At 32.9% G+C, this 10,464-nt stretch overlaps 1 long non-coding RNA gene across 2 annotated transcripts; it reads right to left on the reverse strand.

Moving 5' to 3' along the window:
- Positions 1-3,136: 3,136 nt before the first annotated feature.
- Positions 3,137-9,703, reverse strand: LOC112212437. Of its 2 annotated transcripts, XR_004461314.1 has the most exons (8): positions 9,395-9,703; positions 8,616-9,324; positions 8,242-8,533; positions 7,216-8,151; positions 6,795-7,137; positions 4,585-6,157; positions 4,353-4,500; positions 3,137-4,143 (listed from the first exon to the last, which is right to left on the reverse strand). It is a non-coding gene; the product is annotated as an uncharacterized LOC112212437 (long non-coding RNA). The 2 variants fall into 2 exon arrangements; XR_002946267.2 differs by having other exon boundaries at positions 6,795-8,151.
- Between the last annotated feature and the right edge of the window lie 761 nt (positions 9,704-10,464).

Below are 10,464 nucleotides of genomic sequence, written 5' to 3' on the forward strand. Positions count from 1 at the left end.
GCGAATGCCGAGAATAAGACGAATCATGTAATGACGCAAAATTTGCGTATTTTTTGTTTGGATTGTTAAGGTGAAAAAATCCACTATTAAATTAATGAATGAACTTTTTAAGGACTAAGTTAATTTAATACATGTATGTGTGATTGGTATTCTTGTTTCATGTACTTTATAATTTTTACTATTTGTTATTGTTTGATATTTTAAAGTAGTTTTTATTAAGAAATTATTCGAAAATAGATAGATGAAGTGTCTGTATAAATGCGTATTTGGTCATTTTTATTGAGAAATTATTTAAGAATACGTAGAATTTTAATGTATATTTGTCTACTTTGAATTATTCTTAAAGTTTATATTTTATCGTGAGTATATGACTTTATAATGGAATTAGAATCATTGCTATTGCAGAAATATTCTTTCCTGCAGTATTTAATTCAGCTTGTTAATGCATCAGCAAAGTACAAAAACTATCAAAGGATGTAATTATTTTAAGACCGGATTGCATCGTCGTCTTTTATGGAAAAAGGCCCTTTTAAGGAGTGTATACACAACATCTCCATGTGGATTCCATATACGCCGTGAGGACAAAAAGAGGTCTCGGATGTCAGATGAAGGTCGGCGTTGGACAAAGTACGTGAGTACATATATATATATATATACAAAATTCTTCTTCTAAAGAGAAAAAGTGACAATTTTGTAAATGTATATAACACTGCAATAATTTACAGAGACAAATATATAAACTTTATCCAAAAAGGAGAAAGCACACACGAGGTAAAATTAATAATTAAATAATGCAGAAGAATTGAAAGAAAAACTTTTCTTCTAAAAAAAAAAGAAAAAGAAGAGAAACTATACTTTAACTATATATATCACATATATAACTATAATTATTTGCGAGGTGTTACATATAAATTTCCTTATAAATATATATAGAACATAATACATAGATGTAAAGAATCTGTATAGAAGATAATACTAAGAATAATACAATGCAGGGAAAAAATGCAGGAAGAAAATAATGTCACTTAAAAGATAACATGCAAGATAAGATATCTTCCCAAAGTCACGTTAATGGGACAACCATACTATCAACTCGATTGTCCACAGAACCTACCCAACAAAGAAGGAATTACGAAGCTTTTGAGTTATGTAACGTTAGAATTTCTAGGAATGGTAGAAAATGACTACTGCATTAAATATCAGTACCCTATGCCAACAAAATGATGAATTAGTCAACAGATCAAATGAGACGGACAAATTAAATTTCATCTTCACTTAATTATCCGAGGAGCAGAAATTAGGTCTGGCTCGATGTTTCAAACAGGGTCAATGAATGCTTCGTTGATACGCGCAAGAATACATATTCACTTTTCCTCTGTATCTATGATCGCTATTTAATCCGCAAAACCGGCGTTATTAATAGAATCTCATAGAAGAGATCCAGACACTGTATGGAGCACCGAGAATATGTAATCCCCGAAGAATATCACGAGTCTTGTTTTATGCCGCAAAACCGAATTTGAATATATTCATTTATTACAGCGATATTTTGAATTAGACACTAGAACAATTCTCATAAACAGTTGTTAGTTGGAGTTATAGAAAAAATGAGTCATAAGCTTGTTATCAGTATTGTCAATATCTTGAAGGTAATAATGGCTTGTTCACTCAGAGATTTCTTGTATTTAATGCATCAGTATGTTATTCTCCACTATACATTACATCATGTATAAATACATCTACGAGAATTAACATAGATTCGAGTAGAATTAATTTGTAGTAGTTAAGTCTCAATTACATAAGTAAAGATTCCTTTGTAGTGAGAAGTTATGTAATTAATAAACTAACTAGTTTTTCTACTTGAGAATATTTTTTTCCTTATATTCAATGAAGACGATTTGTCATTTTTGTTGTAGAGTCTCAACAAACGAAGGATTAGTTTAACAGTGGAAATTGAACCGATGTCAACGCCGCTTGTTGGCTGTTCTTATATTCTTCATTTTTATTGCTCCAACTGATCAGTTTAGATGTCATAAATACATAGACAGTTTGCAGTAGAATTGGACAGAATAGAATAGGATGGTTGTATTAATTGTAAGTACTTATAATGACGAGCATATGGATGGATAAAGTCCTTATACCAATTTAAAAAAAATTAAATTAATGAGTAAATATTTCCTTGCTTTATATGGTCAGTACGGTACGTTTTTTATATCGGTATCATACATTCATGTATGAATATGAATCATAATTCTGATTCAACGAAGGTAGAGTTTACTTTCTACTTCGACCTCTACTTTTAATTTCAATCAAATTGAGAGTTTTTGAAGCAATGCTACAAAACTGAATAGCTAAGTTTCTAAAATCTCGTATATATATTATATATATTATATATATAGCAATGTATGTAAATTAAGTGGTTAAAAATATAAACAAACGAAATCGTACGACGTCACCACTATGAGATCGCAATGATGTCTGCATAACGGTCGTCTGCACCGGACCTAGACGATGAAAAATCGTTTTGACATGTTGCGCTGTGGTAGTACAGCCGGTTCGTCCGTGATTCCCCCATCGAATGGGTGTAAATGAATAAATCCATCCTCCTTGCAGGCTTCCCGTTGTGAAAGTTCGTGTCCACAAAAATTCTTGGAAATCAAATAAAGTATCGAGCATAGCGTAGGTTTCGAAGCGACCGACCAGTCCACGGTCATCGTCGTGGAACGAAGGAAAAGGAAGAAAAAAGATAATTCTGCTGATCAAACGGTATCACTGGTGCAGTACACGTAGATCAGCGTTGGTTATTGTTGCATCGTCAGCTGTGACTAGAAATTTTATGGTAGACACAGTCAAATCACAAAAGAGAGGATGTTCTAGTAGAGGACAGAATATTAACTCTGTGCACTTGAATATTTCTTTGCAAATATACGATTGTTTGAGTAAATATTTTTGTAAAGTATCTTATTTGATACTGTGTAGTTACGTGTTATGAGATAAAAGCTGGAAATATAATTTAGGAAAAATATTTCTGTAATTGTAAGTTTATGTATGAGAGAATTATAAGATAGTAATTAAAAGTAATTATACATAAGTATATTTTATAGTAATATTTTTTAATAAAAAAGGCTAACATATTAGAAAAAGAGATATATCTTTGAAAATCTTACTATTAGATGAAAGATAATGCTTGCATAAAATTTTATTTCATAATATTAATAACGATTATCTTATGACAATTATAAATACGGTACCATTGGACATATAAAAAATGAGATATAAAATATAATATCGTGAAAACAAAATATAATATCAATAAAACGAAGGTCATACAACGATTTTGAACATAAGAGGATATTTTGTTTTATTATATCCATCTTGTTTAAACAGTACGGTGAAAGACATCTTTGTTTTCTTATCGATAATTTTATTTCTGGTCATCGTGGTAGATCACTGATGCTTCATAACGCAAAGAACATGAACAAACGCGTGAGACAGAAGGGAAACCAGTGAAATCGACCACTCGTCGCAGGCTCGAGAGAAAGGTTTGAATCTCTGGCTTCCTGCCTGCTGTCAAATGAAAGAAGATGAAGAAGTGAAATAGATTCGCATAATCAATTAAGCATCAATGTACCATCTGCAACAGTATCAGGATCGACAGATATTTTTTCATTATCGACATTCTATATGATTGTTGCTCAGCGACGTTTTTGAATCATAGCATTTTTGACTATCATTTAATTAAATATTTCCAATAAATATTACTTAAACAATTTTTTATAAAATGTGTTCGTTTTCTTTTATGAGAAATTAAAATTTATTAACAATCTGTATACTCAAAGCTACATGTTGCAGATAATTGTACGTATTATTACCGAAGATAATAAATATCGGCAATTAGTTGACGGGTGATTTAAGCTTCATTAGTGTCTCAGCGTTAATTAAAATCGTCACGTTTGCAAAAAATAGGCAGGAAAATATGAAATACGTGAGCATCGTGCGAAACATCCAAATCAACCCAAGGGCGTCAGCGATTTTTTTTATCGATAAACAATCGAGTGGTAATAGTTTTTAGAAATGAAAATAGTGGATTCTGTTTCGCTGAAGGAATATCGTTCACGTTACTCTTCATAACCATTTTTCAATCTAAAAAACATATATGAAGAAGTAAATAGTTATATGCAATGAACGAATTACACTCAAAGATAAAGGTTCAAAGACAAAACATAAAGAAGAAGTAATTTAATTTAAATTATAAATAGAGTGACTAATTAATAATAGAATGAAATAAACCTCAAGAAAAAAGAAGACTGGAGAAGGCAGAGTAAGTGAGAAGCACAAATTGTAAAGTGTACCTTTATACTTGCTGATTTCAGGATTGGAACAGGAATGACCTAATTCCTTTCTGTTTTCTTTTTCTGTCTTCCTTCCTACTATCTTCCTTGGGTTCTACTTCTACTTCCCAAGAGCTCAACTGGTATGCAGAAAATTAGCGTTACCAACCTGGTATGCAGAAAATTTATTTAATTAAAGAAAGTGATAGAGATAACTTGCAAGAAATATACACTGTACTGACAATACCATTACCTTTCAAACAAGCTATTTATACCTATTAAATACTTCATTAATTGTTGTGCAAAACTATAATAAAAAATTTGTTCCATCTTGTTAAATCTTTTTTAACAAGCTTTCTTCATTCATTATCCGTTCATTTACAGACGTCAAACTATCTACCAACTATAAGAGCCGATTCATAAGGACATCTCGTGAAGAAGAAGCTGTTCCAACTATTGGCGTAATCGGATTGATCTCCAGCAAGAAATGTCAACGCTGGAGGAACAAGAATCAATAAGACGACTTTGGCTATCTTCTCTGAATATCGTGGCATCGAAGAAATTGATATTAATGCGAGAATATCCAACGTGGCCTGTTTATCCGGGTCCAAGAGGATGATTTTGTCGGGTCTTATTAGAAGAACGTCCAAATCAGATACAGCTGCCATCGTTGGTGCTGGTATCAATCATGGTTAGATCGTTTTGATATAATGACCATAAACGGTCGCCATTAAGATCCACGTAACGTTTTGATGAAAATTAATCGTTAAACGTGCTGCTCCACTTCCGACAAGACAATTCGCGAAATTGTTCCAACGATGCTGACTTCTGGGGGATTCAAGTAAGTTGTTTTACTGGCTTTCACGACATACTGTTGTAAAACAAATTAATCGTCAACAGTTACATGTTCCCGGGTATCTGAGCGAATCGATAGAAACTAAGAAAGTAAGGACTCGAAACCTCAGTCAAGATTACAAATTATACGCTAACGCGTATGATTATTCAAATGATTTTATAAATTGCTAGATACCATTCCGGTAATTCGCGTGTAAGCTATAAATAGAGTTCTGTAAATTTCAGATTTTTATGCATTTCGAAAAAGAAGATTAAGATGCAAGAATATACAATTAAAATATTGACATTAGAACTATGACAATGAGAAATAACGGATTCATAATTTTTGTTTAACTTATATATTCACAACAGTGCATTTTTGGAGGTCTGAGCAATTTTTTGAAAAATATTTGCATAAAGCAAATTGCATATTTCCCCCTTGCGCTGTACATTTTTTCATGTACCTTTGATTTCAATTTTTCTAGTATATGATCTATGGCTTAGTTGTTGACATGTAGTTTTGATGTTTACAGGCTGAGTTTGCTTTATTATGCATGTCGTGTTTAGTATATCGCGTTTACTATGCATATATGCGTATGTAATTCACATCACCACTTACGTTATACGCATTGAAAACAAAAGCTTGAATAAAAAGTTTGAATTACATGAGAAACACGCGATACTGAACGCGTTGTTAATAATTGTTATAAATAATCCAATGAATGATTAGCATATAATATATGACAAATATCAGTAATTTTATTCATGCCTTTACTTGCATGCAAATGACCACCATTCCAGTAATAAGGTCAATGAATTTTCTTCTGCTGGTCCGCGGGAAGTCAGACGCGCATAAATTTTAATCTGAGATGGTCATCTTTGTTGCATTTGACTCGAATCTCAATTCCGTGGAATTAAGATATCACGAGGAGGAGGTGATTGGCTATGTGACGATAAGGTTCAAGTTGCACACAGGAGTTTTCGTTGTCCACCTAAAATAGATTTAATCCAAGGTTACTGGTACTAGGTGGACACTTCGTGCGACCGTATTTTGTAGTATTTCTAAGAGCTTAAATTGATAACGTTATGTATGTATGTAGAAGTATAATACTTACAGAGCGGAAATTTCTTTTTAATGGTGTATATTGATGATAGAAAATTTTACAAAGAGAAATTTTGTAGACATTGGCATTTAAACAATTTTTTTTAATTTTCGAATGAGTTCTTAAATAAATAATTAGGAATTCTAGCGTTTAGGTGAATTTCTAAAAATATATACAAGATTTCAGAATTCCAAATTTCAGAAAAAATATATCATAGTATTGACAAACCGTCAATACCTCCTAATGATAAAATCCGTAATCACTTAGTTGCTAACCCAATAAATGGAATTTATGAAGTTAGGAATATCTATACCAAAGGATATAACAAACAAGTTTTAAGATGAATTAAAATATCTATCAAAAAGACTTAAAAACATATAAAAATTGTATGATGCATATTTATAAATACATAAAGAACGTCATGTAAAAGGAATATTAAAACTTATATGAAGAAAGTTAGAAGAGTTTCGTAAAAAACTAAATTTTGTTAATATGTAAAAAATTATATTGATGAAATTTCATAGACTTTCGAGTTCCAAGGCTTCCGGCACGGTTCAAGTCTATGATGACTTCCTTCGATTAGAGATTTCGCAACGACATCGATGAAAATCTGGTGTCTCCCTGCTCGAATGTAATCTCCACAGTGTGGTAATATTGTGGTCGCACGATCTTGCGTGCTTTTTTCCCAACATCATCTCAGAAAATCGCGTTTTATTGTATCTCTTTCCCGTCTTCATACGCTTTCATGATTATAGCTTTATCATTTCTTCGCTGAACAAATTTATATTTTCATTCGATAAGATAATCCTGTTACACTTCATATCCTGTTATCTTTACGTAAGTTTACGTAATTTGTTTCTCTATACATGCTGTAAATAAGAAAATGCTAATTAACTAACAAGATTATAAGATGCAGTAAATCAAGGAATTATTGGAGTTAGTCTTACCAAAGAAAAAAAAGAAACAATCGTTCTAGTTTCAATACTTAACCATCACGGCTCAAGGTTCCTTGTTGTAATGAAATAGCAATTCTAATGTACCATTACCACAAGCATAATTTTTTTCTAATTACGTTTCGCTATTTAGCTTAGAACGAGCTTTGTATTACACGCGAGTACTTTATCTCTAATTAAAGATCTTATTTGGAAAACCATTTTGTCTTATTGGAATTCTAAACAGATTATTTTGTTATCTGTGTTATCAGCTATTTAATAATTAATTTTTTTTATAATAATCGTAACAGGTTCCTTAATCTGTGTAACTTAATTATTTTTAGATGGACATAATCTTTTCATTTCAAACATTATTGAAGTTAGACTTCATGAATATTGTATCTATCTATACTTGAACTATATTTACATTCATTATACCTATATTTATATTTGAAATTTTCAAATTTTGATAAATGTTGAAGTTTACCAAACTTTAAAGACTGAAAGCCTATCATAGACATAAAATTCTACACTTGCCAAGATTCCAAAAAGCTTTAAGTATCTTATACTATTACTGATAATATTGTAGCATTATTGAATTATACTATCTATTAATAACACTAATATACATAAAATTATATAATATCAAAATTCTCTATCGATGAACATATTCCAAAAAAAGCATTATTTGCCACACACGACTTTAAATATCCATCGCATCAATCATTTTAATTCTGACGTAGCTGATTGATCACTATTATATTTCCATTTTGAACATGTTACGTTTCGAATAGCTTTAAAAAAAAATAGTAGGAGAAACAAATTTTCTCTTCCAGCCTACTTAGCCACGTATCGTTTTATTTTCGGAGTTCAATTCGATGGTCCACCAGCGACTGTTCGTACGTGTTTACTTATGTAGGTAGTATTCTCCTCTGAACATTGTATTGGAACCTGTCATAAAAATATTTCATAGATGCCTGGTTCTATTCATCGAACGAATTTGAGGGCAGAAAGTAAAGGGAAAAAAAGCGGGGTTATTACCTTCGTGACCCGTTATCGCTTTGTCACGGAACAGTTGTGTGTTGCGGGAACAATACAGGTGCATTTGAACGAAGAACAAAAGAATACTTAAGGAAGGAGAAAGTATTAACATTCTGGGTCACCGGTTGCTGAACGCATTTACGATTAGAACGCATTCTTACAAAGCGTTGTTTGCCCTATCTATGCATATATAGGCTTATCAAAATTATTCAGTCAGCGCTATTCAAGGAGTCACATTTGTTCTGTGTGTAACAATTATAATATATAAATACTCGTGATACGTGCTGGAACACTTTGAATTGAATTTTAGAAGAATTTTATGTTATGGACTTTAATAGAATTTAGTTTTTCAGGAAATTAAAATGAATTTTTACCTAGGGATTGTAGGATACTCTCAGAGCTGGAAATTCTGTGGTAAAAATACTCTGTGCATTGTCATGTCCTTGATAACGAATATGATGGATAAAGTACTTTTACGTTCGCATCGCTTCATTCATGAGTGAAAAATAGTCTCGTGGCCCCTTACACGTACCGTTTCCTTCTCTCTACTGTCACTTCTGTATTTAATAATAGCCAGTTTTCCTCAAAATTTCAGATATATGTAAATCATTTTCAGTACCAACGATAGAAATTTCCTTTAGACCTTAAAAATACTTTCCACATTAATAATTAACACTTACAGCTATCAAAAATATTTTCTATAAAAGATATGATGTATAATTCTGTAGTAATATACCTATCACAATATTCCCATTCTCCAGACCTATGCAATGCCAGTATTTGCCCGACTTTGTACGTTCATTATGATATCTATTAGGATAGGCTGTAAGCACGAGGCTCGATCATGCTCGATCACGTTTCCACAGCGGACAACAGTATGCCATCGCAGAGGATTATCGTAGAAGGCAGAGATCGCGAATCGGTTGGCCGATGTTAGGATCGCCGTTTGGCGCCAGCCTTTGCTGCACTCGTTAAACTCGCGTGCATGCACGTTCAACGGACGGCCGCAGATGCATGTAGCATCTAGATATACACCGGCGTGTATGCAAACGCGTCTCTGTACAGGGCATTCCACTTATCTACCTACGGATTTCATACGGAATGTTAATGGGGAATACGCGCGCGACCACGCTGTCGATAAACATCACATTACGTCGCGTTTCCAAATATCGCGTTTCCATCCTGGTATAAAATACAGCTTTGGAAGCGTATCCTGCGAAGGTGCGGGCGAATGATCGTCCTGTGATCTTAACTGCAAGATCTAAAGGGAATCGTAGTTCTGAAAATGAGGAAATTGGAATCTTAGCTTGTTTGATAAATGTTTGATACAGAGTAGCAGAATTACCGAGGTTGGATAAAAGTTAGAAGAAAATTAAGATAGAATAAATACCGTATTAAGATCATTTTATGACCAATTCTTAGGGTTACTATCCTTACATACGTATCCTTTTATGAAATTATTTTTATCTGCAATTAAATAATAAATTTGCAGTCATAAAGTAGAAAAGATAGGATAATAGATAACACACTTGAAAAGTCTGTTTTTATTACCGGATTTTGTTTCCTCAATTTCCCTCATCTCAACAGAGCGCAATACATATCCCCAAGGGGATACAGAAGGATTCCCAGTAACAAGTAGAATCCCTCTAGCGTCAAAAGAGGGGCTTTCAGAGCTTAAGCGCCGGTAGTGCACGATTTAGTGGACAAAACCAGGAGCTACGGTTCACTGTGCTTGAGATCTCAAAGAGCAAGGGGGAAACCATAACACAACGGCATTGCTACGCGAGGACACACTGTCCCCTATAGCGCATCTCATCGCGCAGAAAAAACTATTAAAGTGGACAGATATAAAGTACAAAGCGACCAATTATACAGCGTCGGTTTCCTTGAAATTCTACGCTATAAAAAGAAACATGCAGCGCAGCAAGTTAAGAAGCAATTACTTAAAACCGTGTTTTGGGTGCAAACTGAAGTGCTTCTCTCTTCATGTACACTACACAAACGTTGCATGAGAGAGAATATAATAAATATTCGTTTGTATTCAATCTAGACATAGTATAAAATCAAGACAAGCGTCTGTATGTTCCGAGTTCGAGCTAATCTCAAGAACTATAGGACATATTTTGATGAGGTTTTCCTCAATTTTAAAGAGCATTTCTCTAGTAAGGTTTAGAAATAAGGTTTCACATAAGGTGTGAAATCTGACATTAGCCTATGACAGAA

The sequence above is a fragment of the Bombus impatiens genome, unplaced genomic scaffold, assembly GCF_000188095.3.
Source record: "Bombus impatiens unplaced genomic scaffold, BIMP_2.2 scf_0019, whole genome shotgun sequence".
Taxonomy (NCBI): domain Eukaryota; kingdom Metazoa; phylum Arthropoda; class Insecta; order Hymenoptera; family Apidae; genus Bombus; species Bombus impatiens.